We start from the raw sequence: 13,943 nt of genomic DNA on the forward strand, positions 1-13,943 counted from the left end.
GGAGCTCAGAAGAAAGATCCAGGCTAGAGGGATATGTATCTCAGTTACTAGCACATGGATGGGCACAGGAGCTAGGAAGATCCCCCAGGGAAAGTGGGTTTATAAGGAAAAGAAGGTGTCAATAAGGGTGCCAAGACCAATTTGATGGGAGAAAGAACAGCCCTATCACCAAATGGTGCAGGGACAACATGCAAAGAAATTAAGCTGAGCAACTACCTCACACAGTATACAAAAGTTAATCTAAAAATGTCAGACCTAAAACTAGAAAACTCTTAGAAGAAGCATAGGTGTAAATCTTTATTTGACCAGGCAATGGTCTCTCTCTCTCCCTCTTTTCTTTTTTGGCCGCCCTATGACATATGGAGTTCCTGGGTGAGGGATCACATCCAATCTGAGCTGCAGTTGTGACCTACATCACAGGTGTAGCAACACCGGATCCTTAATCCACTGCTCCAGGCCAGGGATCGAACCTATGGCCCAGCAGTCCAGAGATATGGCTGATCCCATCGCACCACAGTGGGAACTCCAAGCAATGGTCTCTTAAGATAGGATACCAAAAGCACAAGAAACAGAAGAAAAAACAGATAAACTGAATTTCATCAAAATTAGAAATTTTGGGGGTTCCCTAGTGGCTCAGTGGGTTAAGAATCCAACATTGTCACTGCTATGGCTCTGGTTACTGCTGTGGTGTGGGTTCAATCCCTGGCCTAGGAAGTTCTGAATGCTGCGGATGCAGCCAAAAAATAAATTAAAAATTTTTAAATAAATAAATAAAAATAAGACAAAATTAGAAATTTTGTGCTACTAATGATATCATGGAAGTGAAAAGATTACACATAAAGTGAGAGAAAATATTTGTAAATCGCATATCTGATTAGAGACTGGTATCCAGAATATATAAAGGACTCTTACAACCTTGAAGATATTACACTAAGTGAAATAAGTCAGTCACAAAAAGACAAACCTATGATTCCACATATATGAAGTATCTAGAGTAGTCAAATTCATGGAAACCGAAATGGTGGTTGCCAGAGATTAATGGAGAGTTACTTAATGGGTACAGAGTTTCAGTTCTGCAAGGTGAACCAGTTCTGGAGATTGGTTATACAATTTGATTATGTATATATAACACTAGTGAATTGTACAGATGAACTTAAAAATGGTTATGATGGCAAATTTTATGTTATGTGTTTTTCTTAACCACAATTAAAATGTTTAAGAAGTTCCTGTCATGGCTTAGTGGTAACAAGACTGCCTAGTATCCATGAGGATGCAGGTTCAATCCCTGTCCTCACTCTGTGGGTTAAGGATCTGGTGTTGCCATGAGCTATGGTGTAGGTTGCAGATGTGGCTCAAATCTGGCATTGCTGTGGTGGTGGCATAGGCTGGCAGCTGCAGCTCTGATTCGACCCCTAGCCTTGGATCTTCCATATGCCATAGGTGAGGCCCTAAAAAACCAAAACAACAACAACAACAAAAAAAAAAACATGAACAAAAAGACAAAGAATTAAAATAAAAATGGGCCAATGTTTACATAAATATTTTTCCAAAGATGGTATCAAATGACCAATAAGTACACAAAAAGATGCTCAACATCATTAGTCATCATGAATGCTCATCAAAACACAATGTGATACAACTTCAAACTCCCAACAGAATGTAATCTGGTGTTGGCGAGGATGGGGAGAAAATGGAACCCTCACTCATTGCTGGTGGGATTGTAAAATGCTACAACCACTCTGGAAAGCAGTTTAGCAGTTCCTCAAATGCTTAAACACAGAGTTACTATACGACCCAGCAATTCTACTCCTAGGTATATACCCAAGAGGACTGGAAACATATGTCCACACAAAATCTCAAACAAGAATGCTCATAGGGAGTTCCCGTAGTGGAAATAAATCTGTCCTGTAATGGAAATAAATCTGTCTAGCATCCATGAGGACGCAGGTTCAATTTCTGACCTCGTTCAGTGGGTCAGTGATCCCGTGTTGCCGTGAGCTGTGGTGTAGGCCGCAGACACGGCTCAGATCCCATGTTTCTGTGGCTGTAGACCAGCAGCTATAGCTCCGATTCGACCCCTAGCCTGGGAACCTCCATATGCCACAGTGAGACCCTGAAAAAAAAATGCTCATAGCATTATGATTATTATTGTCATAGCCCCCAAAAGTAAACAACTCAAATACCCATTAACTGATGAATGAACAAACAAAGCATGGTATATCTATACAGTGGAATATAATTCAACCATAAAAAGAATTTAGTAGTGACACATGTTACAACATGAATGAACCATAAAAACATTATTCTAAATGAGAAGCTGGAGTTCCCATCATGGCGCAGTGGAAATGAGTCTGACTGGGAGCCATGAGGTTTCGGGTTTGATCCCTGGCCTCGCTCAGTGGGTTGAGGATCCAGCGTTGCCGTGAGCTGTGGTGTGGGTCACAGATGCTGCTGGGATCTGGCATTGCTGTGGCTGTGGTGTAGGTGGCAGCAACAGCTCTGATTAGACCCCTGGCCTGGGAACCTCCATGTGCTGCAGATGCGGCCCTAAAAAAAAGACAAAAAAATAAAAAATAAAAATAAATAAATGAGAAGCCAATCACAGAAGACCACATACCATGGGATTCCACATGCAGGAAATGTCCAGAACTGGCAAATCCACAGAGAGAAAAAATAGTTGCCAGAGGTTGAAGGGAGGGGGAAATGGGAAATGACTAATGTGCATAGGATTTCTTTCTAGGTTTCTTCCTAGCTTTCTGAAACTATTCTGGAATTAGACAGTGATGATGGTTACACAATGCTGTGAATACCTAAAAGACACTGAATGGCACAATTTAAAACGGTGAATGTTATGGTGCTGAATGGTACCTGGATGAGGAGGATGGAAAAGGGGAAAGGGGAGTAGTCTGGAGTCTCAAGAACCATAACTCTTAAAGACTGTATGGAGGAAGAATAGGAGTCCCCCAGGGAGATTAGGAGAAAGTGGTCCAAGAGACAGGAAGAAAAACTGGGTGTATAGGTCATCATGGAAGACAAAGGGGTGCTTCAAAATGGAAGAATGGGAAAGCAGTGAGGTTCACTGAGAGGCCAAGTAGGAGGAAGATGAAAGGCAGTCACTAACTCTAGCAACAAGGAGAGGATCTGCAACTTTGGCCAGGACTGTTTTCTTTCAGTAGCAGGAGGTGGGAGGGTAGTCTGAATTGAGATAATGCCTGCTCTTTCTTCCTCACTCCCATGCTGGTGACTGCATCCCAGGGATGGACAGTGAGGGAAGGCCTGTGAGCACAAGAGAGGATGCTGCTGAGCACAGCCAGAACCCATGTCACCGGGCAGCTCAGCGCCTTGCCAGCCTCAGATCCTACCTTCCTCCCAGTGAAAGACCAAGGTGATTTTGGGGGATGGGAAAAAAGGACTGTAACTCTCTCTCCTGGCTCCCCGAGGGGGTTGTCTGCAGTAGGGAGGGAGGTGCTGCTGCCTTTGCTCACAGCCACTCTGCTGGAGCCTGATGCTCCTCCTACACCTCTGGTGAGTCTCTGCCTTAGCTCGTGAACCAAAAGTCTATTTTCTGTGCCTGCATTTGGAAGGGCCCAGAGCCACTTGGAGAAGGCAGCCACACCCAGAATTCCAGCACCACACTTAGCCCCACACCAAAGAGGCCACCTTGCCCTTCCACCACTTGGATGGACCTGTGGGTCCCTAGGCAGAGAGCAAACGCTTATACAGATTCCAGGGCTGTTGGAAGTGCAGCAGTTGCACACATACCTCCTGTTCTCTGAAAAAGGAGCCGACGCCCTGTCCGAGACCCAAACCCAGTTGCTGGCCCAGATTTGGGGCATTCCAGGCAAGGTCCAGTTCCATGCCTTGCCACAGCTCGGCTCCCTCAAGCGTGCTGGAATGAGCGATGACCTACTCTTATGCAGCTTCTTGGGTCCTCGGACCTCTTACTCCAAGGAGAGCCCCAGACTGTCTAACCTGTGGAAGCCCTCTAGGCATGCCTGCTCTTGTCACTGTTATTCAACATTATTCTGGAAGTTCTAGCCATTGCACAAAGGCATGAAATAAATAAATAAAAGGTTTATATATTACAGAGATTATTTGAAGATGGTAACATAAATTATCTAGAGGACACATAATCAACTGGATGATCATAAGGCAGTGGCCCATATGTTCTTACATTTGGGTGCTGGACTAGGCAGAGCTGTAATGGGAATAAACACATAATGCACTTTTGCAAAGTTAATTATTATTCTAGTGGTTGCAATATCAATATAAAAATCAACAGTTTCTCGGTAGACCTGCAATAAGGTTATAAAATACAGCTGGGGGAAATAATTCTATTCACATGGCCACAAAACATATAAGATACCAAAGAATAAAATTTTAAAATGTAGAAAATCTCTGAGAAAAAAAACCACAGACATTTTAAAAATGACACAAGATTTGAATAAATGGAGAGAGAAATGCTCTTCTTGAGTGGGAAGATTGAAAGTTTTAAAGAGGCAAATTTATCCCAAATTGCATGCAAAGGCTTTGCCCTACCTGAAGTCTGAACTAACTACAAAGCTGGGGCAATTAAAATAGTTACTACTTTAGGAAAAATTAATATGTCAATAAAAGAGAAGAGACGCCATGCCGAGAGTAATTTCATTGTTAGACTTGGGGTATATCATCAGGTTCCATAATTATATTGACCAAGTACTAGTGATCTGAACTACAAAGCAAGATTGATACTGTATTTTTTATTGATCTACTCAGTAAAGCAAATCACACCACCCCATGTAATATCCTAACCTACCCTTCAAATAACTACAATAGCAAAATTATTTTACTCAAATTGACCTTGACAGTTCTAACCTTTGCAATGTTCCATCAATTCAACATGAGAATCTAGAATGATGCCTTGTAAGTCAACTCAATTTAACAATCATTTTGGTATAAAGTAAATTACTAGATATTTAAAACTTTCTAAAAGATTTACTTTTATGTTCTTACCAGAACTACATATTCAATGCTAGAAAACTGAGATTAAAATTCAGCAAGTTGATTTAGTTCCGATACACTAGTAGGTGGAAACTATAGGTAGAAAAAAATTTTTTTTAACAAATTATTTGTGAGTAATGATATATTTTTGTTGTTGTTGTGGTTGATGTTGTTGTTGTTGTTGTTGTTGCTATTTCTTGGGCCACTCCCGCGGCATATGGAGGTTCCCAGGCTAGGGGTCTAATCGGAGCTGCAGCCACCGGTCTACGCCAGAGCCACAGCAACGCGGGATCCGAGCCGCGTCTGCAACCTACACCACAGCTCACGGCAACGCCGGATCGTTAACCCACTGAGCAAGGGCAGAGACCGAACCCGCCACCTCATGGTTCCTAGTCGGATTCGTTAACCACTGCGCCACGACGGGAACTCCCGAGTAATGATATTTTAAACTGAAAATAATTATTTCTTGATCATTTAATTTTTTCTTTCTTTTTTTGGGGGGGGGAGGGGATACCTGCAGAATATGGAAGTTCCCAGGATAGAGGTTGAATCAGAGCTACACCTGCCGGACTACACCAGAGCCACAGCAACGTGGGATCCGAGCTGTGTCGGTGACCTACACCATAGCTCACAGCAACGCTGGATCCCCAACCCACTGAGAGAGGCCAGGAATCAATGTATACTAGTTGGATTTGTTTCCACTGTGCCACAATGGGAACTCCTGATCATTTAATTATTAAAAAAATTGATATTTTCATCACATATAAAGTTATTTAATCTTTATTGTTATATGTGCATTTTTCTGCATAGTTAGAACAGTATTATAGCATTAACATCAGCAATGGGGGTTTTCTTACCTGATTCCTTTGATAACAAAAGTTGCAAGCCCAGAATTTTGCTTGATAATCCACTTGACTGTTTTAAAAAAAAGATACAGTAGCTCATGGTTCAGCTCAATTGTACAGTAATCCTAATTTCAATAAAATTAATTTCTTTCTGAAACATGAATGCATTCAAAAGATAGTTAAAGTGATCTTTAAAAATCATGTATTTTTAGCTGTTGCCAATATTTAATTCATACTTTTAACACATACAAGTTCACCAAAATGAATATATTATAACTTTGAATATATAGCAAATATCAACAATAAAATTAAGACAATCCTATTTTTTCTCCAAATGACTTAGTTACTTCTATACTCAGATCTAGAAAACTTTATTCCATAAAAATATATTTATTGAATGTCATTATTCTAGGTGCTGATGATAAAGCAGTAAATGTTCCTATTATAGAGCTTATATTCTAGAAGGAAAAGACAATAAACATATAAATGCATAAGTACAGAAGATGCTTTTAGGTAGTGATAATAAAGATAACAAAGCATGACATAAGAATCTATTTGGGGAGTTCCCATCGTGGTTCAGTGGTTAACAAACATCTCTAGTATTGATGAGGATACAGGTTTGATCCCTGGCCTTGCTCAGTGGTTTGAGGATCCAGCATTGCTGTGAGCTTTTGTGTACTTTTGTGTAGATTGCAGACATGGCTTGAATCTGGTGTTGCTGTGGCTGTGGCTGTGGCCAGCAACTGTAGCTCCAATTAGACCCTTAGCCTGGGAAATTCCGTATGCTGCCAGTGTGGACCTAAACAAACAAACAAACAAAAAGCACATTTCAAATGACACAAGATGGACTGATACATAGCCAGCACCAGTATCTAGAAACTACTGGTAAGCTCTAACAGTTTACATAAGGACAATTTTGCACTTGGTTTCTTATAAACTAATTACAATTAGAATAGTACTAAGATTTAGTAGCTCTCTGGATCTAATTTGAAAAAAAAAAAACAACCTGCAAGACAAAAACAAAGATTTTTATATAAATGAGCAAGAAAGCAACTACATTTTTAGTCATACAGACACATTAGCTTTTTCCATATACTTTAATTACCACAAAGGATTAAAAACTGCACGGCAAGTGGTCCTACTCCACACAACAGGTTCTTACTGAAGAGTTGGCAAATCTGGTGTGAATAGGGCTGCTACTGGAACCACCATTCTTATAGCTTCTAGTCGACTTGATGGCCAAACATTCCAACTAAATTGGATTCCATCTTGTTCTTCATTTTGTTGGATGAATTCCAAATAGGTTGTCATTGTAAAGTCTGATTGGTATTTCTGCAATAAAATTGAAAGGTATTTTTAAATGCTTTCAAAAAATCAAAATAAGTATGTCTTTCACACTTCCTGCATTATTAATCCATTGGAAATCATGACCAAATGAAGATATTAATTTCAGGAAAAAAATAGCAAACAACAATGACCTCATTTATAACAAAATAATGGCTCTACAGAATCTGATGCCAATTAGGCCAAATAAGAGGTATTTTATCTTTTTTAATTCATTCTTGGAAAAAAAACTCAGCAAGAGATAATAATAAAATAGAGGCCCTATTTAAGTCAAAGATGGGGGGGGGGAATCTAGACCCTATGTTTTTCATATCAGCCTTGTGAATTCATTATTCTAATATACAGATTACCAAAAATATTAAATTCTAAAATTCACATGCTTTTCTATCCAGAAAATAAGAAGCTTCCACTAAACATTTCTAGGATGGACTGTTTAAGGGTACATAACAAAAAGATTTTTCTAAACTAGTTACTTATATTTTAGACAGGTGATTTTATATCATGCAAATATAGGGCATTTGAGGAACAATAAATAAGTGTGTGATAAGTGGTGTCCCATATGATTTATATATTACTTACCCTCTTTTGCAGAAAACTTAACTCAGAATACTTCTAACTTTCCAACTTATGAGAGTATTATTTTTATTTACTTTTTTTTTTTGTCTTTTATCTTTTTAGGGCCACACCCATGGCACATGGAGGTTCCCAGGCAAGGGGTCCAGTTGGACCTACTGCTGGCCTACACCACAGACACAGCAATGCGGGATCTGAACCACATCTGCAACCTACACCACAGCTTGCAGCAATGCCAGATCCTTAACCCACTGAGCAAGGCCAGGGATCGAACCCGAGGCCTCATGGATACTTAGGTTCATTAACCACTGAGCCACGTCAGGAACTCCTATGAGAGTATTTTAAACTCTAATTTGAGATATACACTTTCAATATAATCATTTAAATTGACTACAGCAGGAGGGAGATGCCACTCTGGTTAGGCTCCAGTATCAAGAGATATCTCCATCTTGCTACTCTCTAACCGCCTGACTAGGATGCTAGCTCTCCTACCTAGTCCAACAGTTCTATCTCATGATCTCAAACTGCAACAAGCAGTTAGCGATGCAAGGAAACTGTAAAATTTAAAGGTCTGAGAGGATAGAGATTCAAGTACTATGTGGCTGGGTTAAAGATTTGTGGAAAGGATGAAGGACATGGAGAACTGAACAATTATGAAGGTAGAGTGCCAAAAGAGCCAACATGGATGCTGAGAACAACGATGGGATGAGGAACTGATTCTAAAATGTGAGAGAAGAAAAGGTATTATTAGATATGATAATTTTAATTTTAGAAAAATGTTCAGATATATTCTGATAGTACAGGTTATAGAAAGTGAAACTTAATAAACCTAAGTATCTTAAGCAGCTAAGAACTTTCCCTTTTGAAAAGAAATGATACAAAAATCACACATGGTCAATGATCATTCAAAATGTAGAATAGACCATTATATGTCAATTATATCTCAATTTTTAAACTAAGAAAATAAAAATTAAACACTATTTCCTCCTACCATAATTTCAGAGACAGCTAAAGAATTCCGCTAATAATAGAAAGTGAGCATGGATTTTTCAAAGGTTGATAAAGGATAGAGGAATCTTAACTAGATTTGTTTAGAAAAGACTATTTTAAAGGTAAATGTAGGAGACAGCTTTGAGAAAGATAGTATGAGCTTTCAAGAAAAAGTGGCTGTTGAAAGACAATGACAAAGCTTTGGGATAACCAGAGGGGAGTGAGAAGATACCAATCTCAGTTTAAACCTAGGCGCACCAATAAGAGGAGAAACGACCTCCTCTGGGAGAGATGGTTTTTAGCAACAGCTTCACGGTACAGATGTGAGTATAAATTCTAGGGCTATGCAATCCTGCTCATTATTCCTACAGAATGTAAAGCAAATAAGTTTTTCTGTTTATCACTTAATTGCAAAAAGGATTAAAGTGCTATTAAAATACTCTTGACAAATCAGGGTTGTTCATCAGAACCACAAAACACAAAAAAATGTTTTGAGTGACTATTTCCTCAATTCTCCAAGAATAGTATATAACTAGTACTTAATTAGTACTTAGGTATTTGGCATATATTTTCTCAAAAATGGCTGAAGTGAGCCTGTCACCTGGAAAACCATTCACAATATTTGTTGCCAATAATAAAATTTGATCTTTCTCAAATTTAAATTAAAAAAATAAAATTTTTGAAAACTTGTATCTAATACTAAGAACTTCACAGCTTCCTAATATATAAAGATTTTTCTGATGAGATTGGTGGTGATAACATGATTTTTTATATACTATATAATATATATTGTGTATATATATTGTATAATGAAGCATGTCAACATTATTCAGGGAAGCAAGGTCTCCCAAATGATCAATTCATGATGTTACAAAAATCACACATGGTCAACGATCATTCAAAATGTAGAATAGACCATATTGTATTAAAGTCAACTTTTCGTAAAGTAAACCAATAGAATGGGTTTTAATACAATAGAGTACAAAAAGTTTACTTCTAATTTTTCAGATTCCACATTGCAACTAACTCTTGATCTCTCTCTATTTTTTTTTTTGAATTTTGTTTTATGGCCACGTCTGAGGCATATGGATTGAATCCAAGCCACAGCTGTGACCTATGGCAGTTCCTTTAGCCCACTGCATGGGGCCAGAGATGGAACCCAAGCCTCCACAGCAACCCAAGCCCCTTCAGTAGGATTCTTAACCCACTGAGCCATGGTGGGAACTCCAACAACTCATTTCTTAATTAAAACTGCTCAGTTTGGGTGTAGTATCAAAGAAAATGCACAATTATCTGAAAAAGGTATTAAGATATCTTTTTCCAACTATGCCGTATCTATGTAAGGCCAAATTTCCTTCATATAATTCAACCAAAACAACATATTACATAAAACAGCATATATTAGAATAGAATGCAGAGAAGCAAATATAAAAATCCACCTGTCTTCTATTGCGCCAGTTGTTGTGTTTTTTTTTCTGTAGTCTCAATAATGTTTAAGGGTATCAAGGGGACCTGAGAATCACCTCCTTTAGGACTCTAGGGCTTAATTCAAAATCAAGGAGCCTAGTAGAAAAAAGGTTGTATGAAACTTTTATACACAAAAGAAAACATTTAGACACAGGCAATGGCCAGATTTAAGTTTCCACAGCAGGTAACAAACCTGGATTCTAACTCCGCAGCCTTACTTAGTCTAAATATAATACTAAATACATACATACTACCAATACATACAAAATATCACTTGAGTGATATTTGAGCACAATCCCCTTCCTTTCCCACATTCATTTGCCTCTTAGTATCTCTGCTCTAAGATTATATTTGCTCACTAAATTATATCTATTCTTACATTCACACTTTCCAGAAATAATTTGAAAAACATCCCACCTGTTTCTTCCTTTTTTTTTTTTTTTTTCCTTTTACAGCCACACCTGTAGCATACGTAAGTTCCCGTGCTAGGGGTCGAATCAGAGCTGCATCTACAGGTCTACACCACAGCCACAACATAGATCCTGTTGTAGATCAGAGCCCCGTCTTCGACCTACACCACAGCTTGTGGCAATGTTATATCCTTAACCCAGTGAGTGAGGCCAGGGATTGAACCTGCATCCTCTCAGATACTATGCCAGGTTCTTAAACCTGAGCCACAAGGGGAACGCCCCACCTGCTTCTTCTTAACTGGTCCAGTTATGGCCATGCAAAACACCTCCCCAACTTCCCTCACCTTTCCAATGGGATAGTATTATTTGATAAACATTCTACCCTGTAATATTATATTTATATAAAAGCATAAAACCAAGTAAATACAATTGAAACACTATATTAGGATGCAGCATTAACTTACTAGTCATTATATTTTAAAAAAGTGGTAGAAAACACAAAAAGCTATTCTAAAGAAATGTCCCATTTTTTCAGCACAATTTATAATCACTGGGAGTTACTTCAAATAATTTCTCATGGTATAACTAAAAGCAAAAAGCATTAGTCACATTAACCTAGCATATCAAATATGTGCCCATAGTATTTTTTTTGTCTTTTTTTGTTGTTGTTGTTGTAGTTGTTGCTATTTCTTGGGCCGCTCCCGCGGCATATGGAGGTTCCTAGGCTAGGGGTCTAATCGGAGCTGTAGCCGCCCGCCTACGCCAGAGCCACAGCAACGCGGGATCCGAGCCACGTTTGCAACCTACACCACAGCTCACGGCAACGCCGGATCCTCAACCCACTGAGCAAGGCCAGGGATTGAACCCGCAACCTCATGGTCCCTAGTCGGATTCGTTAACCACTGCGCCACGACGGGAACTCCCCCCATAGTATTTTTAAAGGCTTTACCTATTAGATAATAATTAAGGGTTTTTGAGTATTCCATTTTAGCCCTTTTGTGGATCCCCAAGTGAAAAACATCCTAACCTGAAAGTAAAATTTGAGTTCCTTTAGATGTACTTGTTAATAGACAATTAAATGTGCCTCTCCTACTTTTCTGTTCTAAAATCTTCAATCAAGTGTCTTCAACTACTTCCCCAGATTAGCTTTGCTACATTGGACAAATAACCTCTTTGTTCCTCAATTTCTCATCAATAAGATGGGTTAGAAAACAGATTAGCTTTGCTACATTGGACAAATAACCTCTTTGTTCCTCAATTTCTCATCAATAAGATGAGGAGTTTGGGTTAGAAAACTACAAGGCCCTTTGTAAACCTAAAATTTTGAGTCAATTAAAAATGACTGGAGCTCTAAAATGATGTCAATCAAACCACCGGAAAAGAAAGACTTAACATGCATTTATATTTAAATCTGAAATTTTTTTTAAACCAAGTTAACTTGGCCACTTATCCACGGATTTGAAGGTTGAAGCCTGAGGAAGTTCACCTTAAAACATGAATTCAACATACTCCAGTGATTACATGCAGACTTACTATGCCTTTTCCTTTCCCACCAAAACAGAAAACACTTAAGGCCAAACTGAAATATGTAAATTGGTACGATCTGAAAACTAAACTCTATTTCTAGATTTTTAAATTTTTATTTACTGATTTCTGCTTTTGAGGGCCGTACTGTGACATATGGATGTTCCTAGGCCAGGTAGTGGAATCACAGCTACAGCTGTCAGCCTGCACTACAGCTCACGGAACCACTGAGCCAGGCCTGGGATCGAACCGGCACCCTCATAGATACTAGTCGATTTCCGGATTGCACCGCAACCGGAACTCCTACCAAAGTCTAATTCTAATCAGAGCCCAAGGTGTTAGCTCTACCTGGCACTTTTGTCCTCATTCCCTTTAATTCCAGAGGCAGGACTACAGGTGACAAAGTCACCTCGGTTCAAAGACTAGGGCTCTTCAGATCATTAAAGGAATGAACCAAGAAGCTGAAGAACCCAGAAGCGGTGACCGGGTGGGATGGGAAAGGCAAATGGGCCCCGAGCGGAGGGTGGGATGCTGGGGAAGATGCCCGAACTTCTGCTTTTCACCCAGCTCCCACCTTTCACACCTGATCCAGGGGAGCTGGGTGAGGGGGCCGCCTAGGCCAGGACAGAACTAAGCAAAGAGTGGTGGCTGAGAAGGTGATAGGTTCGAGCCTCAAAGCAGATCCTGCGGGGCCCAGTCGCAGCCCCAGAGCACCTCCCCTGCCCGGGGTACCAAGACCAAGAGGGCAGAGCGGACACCACCCTTGAGACCCCAGACCGCTGACCCGACGCCGCTCAGCCGCCCCTCCCCCGCTTCCCACCGACCTCCCGCAGCCCCTCAAAGAAGCCAAGAGGAGGCAGCCCTGAGGTCGACCCTTACCACAGTGGCACTTGGTATGAAATCCGCCCCTGCCGCAGCCTCCACCTTACAAATCAGTCCTCCAAGCCGGAGCAGCTGTGGCACTGCAATTAGGACCCGCAACCACCCTGCCCGGCCTCAATGCAGAAGCCTGCCGGACACACACAGCTGGTGCTGCCTCTGCCCTGTGAACGCGAGGGGGAGGAGCGGGGCCAGAGGAGGGGAGAGTAGAGGGGACGATCCTGGGGGCAGGGCGACCGAACCTGGGAACTGCTGGGAAGGGTGCGGGACCCCGCAGAGCAGAGCACGGTGAGGGGCGGGGGGCGGGGGGGGGGGGGGAAGGAGCCGGAGGGGCGTGGCTACAGTGACGAACTTGACAGCGGTCCACAGCAGGGGCGGGAGACCCTCGCGGATCTGGAGCGCTAGGGTGGGGCCACGGCGGATCATACTCCCCGCGGGCCGCAAGAAGATAGGAAGTTCTGCGGCCAGACTCCTCAGCTCGCTGAGAGAAATGGAGGTATCCTGTAGGACATGTTCTCCTCTAGGTCCCTGGTTGATTCCAAGAACCACAAGACACATTTCCACTGAAAAAAACAAAGTGAGAAGTTTGTACTTTCCCCTTGGTACAGCAAATATTTACTGCACGTCTGTCTACTTTGTGCCAGGCACAGTAGTGATATCAGGCCAAAATCTCTGGTCTGCAAGGATTTACATACTATTTATATACTACTTAGGTATTCCTAGTTTACCTCTTTTCTTCCACAGTGCGTGCCCCCCCCCCCGCCCCCACTACACACACACACTACAATCTTTGGTTGATTAAACTTGATGTGTTTTCTGCTTCTCTTTCCGAGAAAAACACTGGGAAAAATAGGACAAACAGAAACAGGTTGGAAAGACATTTGAGTTTGGCTGTGTCAGGCAACCCCCCTCCTTCAGTGACAGGTTCCTC

General features: G+C 40.9%; 1 long non-coding RNA gene across 2 annotated transcripts; it reads right to left on the reverse strand.

Moving 5' to 3' along the window:
• Positions 1–5,768: 5,768 nt before the first annotated feature.
• Positions 5,769–13,309, reverse strand: LOC125119772 (uncharacterized). Of its 2 annotated transcripts, XR_007133167.1 has the most exons (3): positions 13,013–13,309; positions 6,931–7,157; positions 5,769–5,895 (listed from the first exon to the last, which is right to left on the reverse strand). It is a non-coding gene; the product is annotated as an uncharacterized LOC125119772 (long non-coding RNA). The 2 variants fall into 2 exon arrangements; XR_007133166.1 differs by lacking the exon at positions 5,769–5,895 and having other exon boundaries at positions 6,904–7,157.
• Between the last annotated feature and the right edge of the window lie 634 nt (positions 13,310–13,943).

This window comes from Phacochoerus africanus, chromosome 2 (assembly GCF_016906955.1).
Source record: "Phacochoerus africanus isolate WHEZ1 chromosome 2, ROS_Pafr_v1, whole genome shotgun sequence".
Taxonomy (NCBI): Eukaryota; Metazoa; Chordata; class Mammalia; order Artiodactyla; family Suidae; genus Phacochoerus; species Phacochoerus africanus.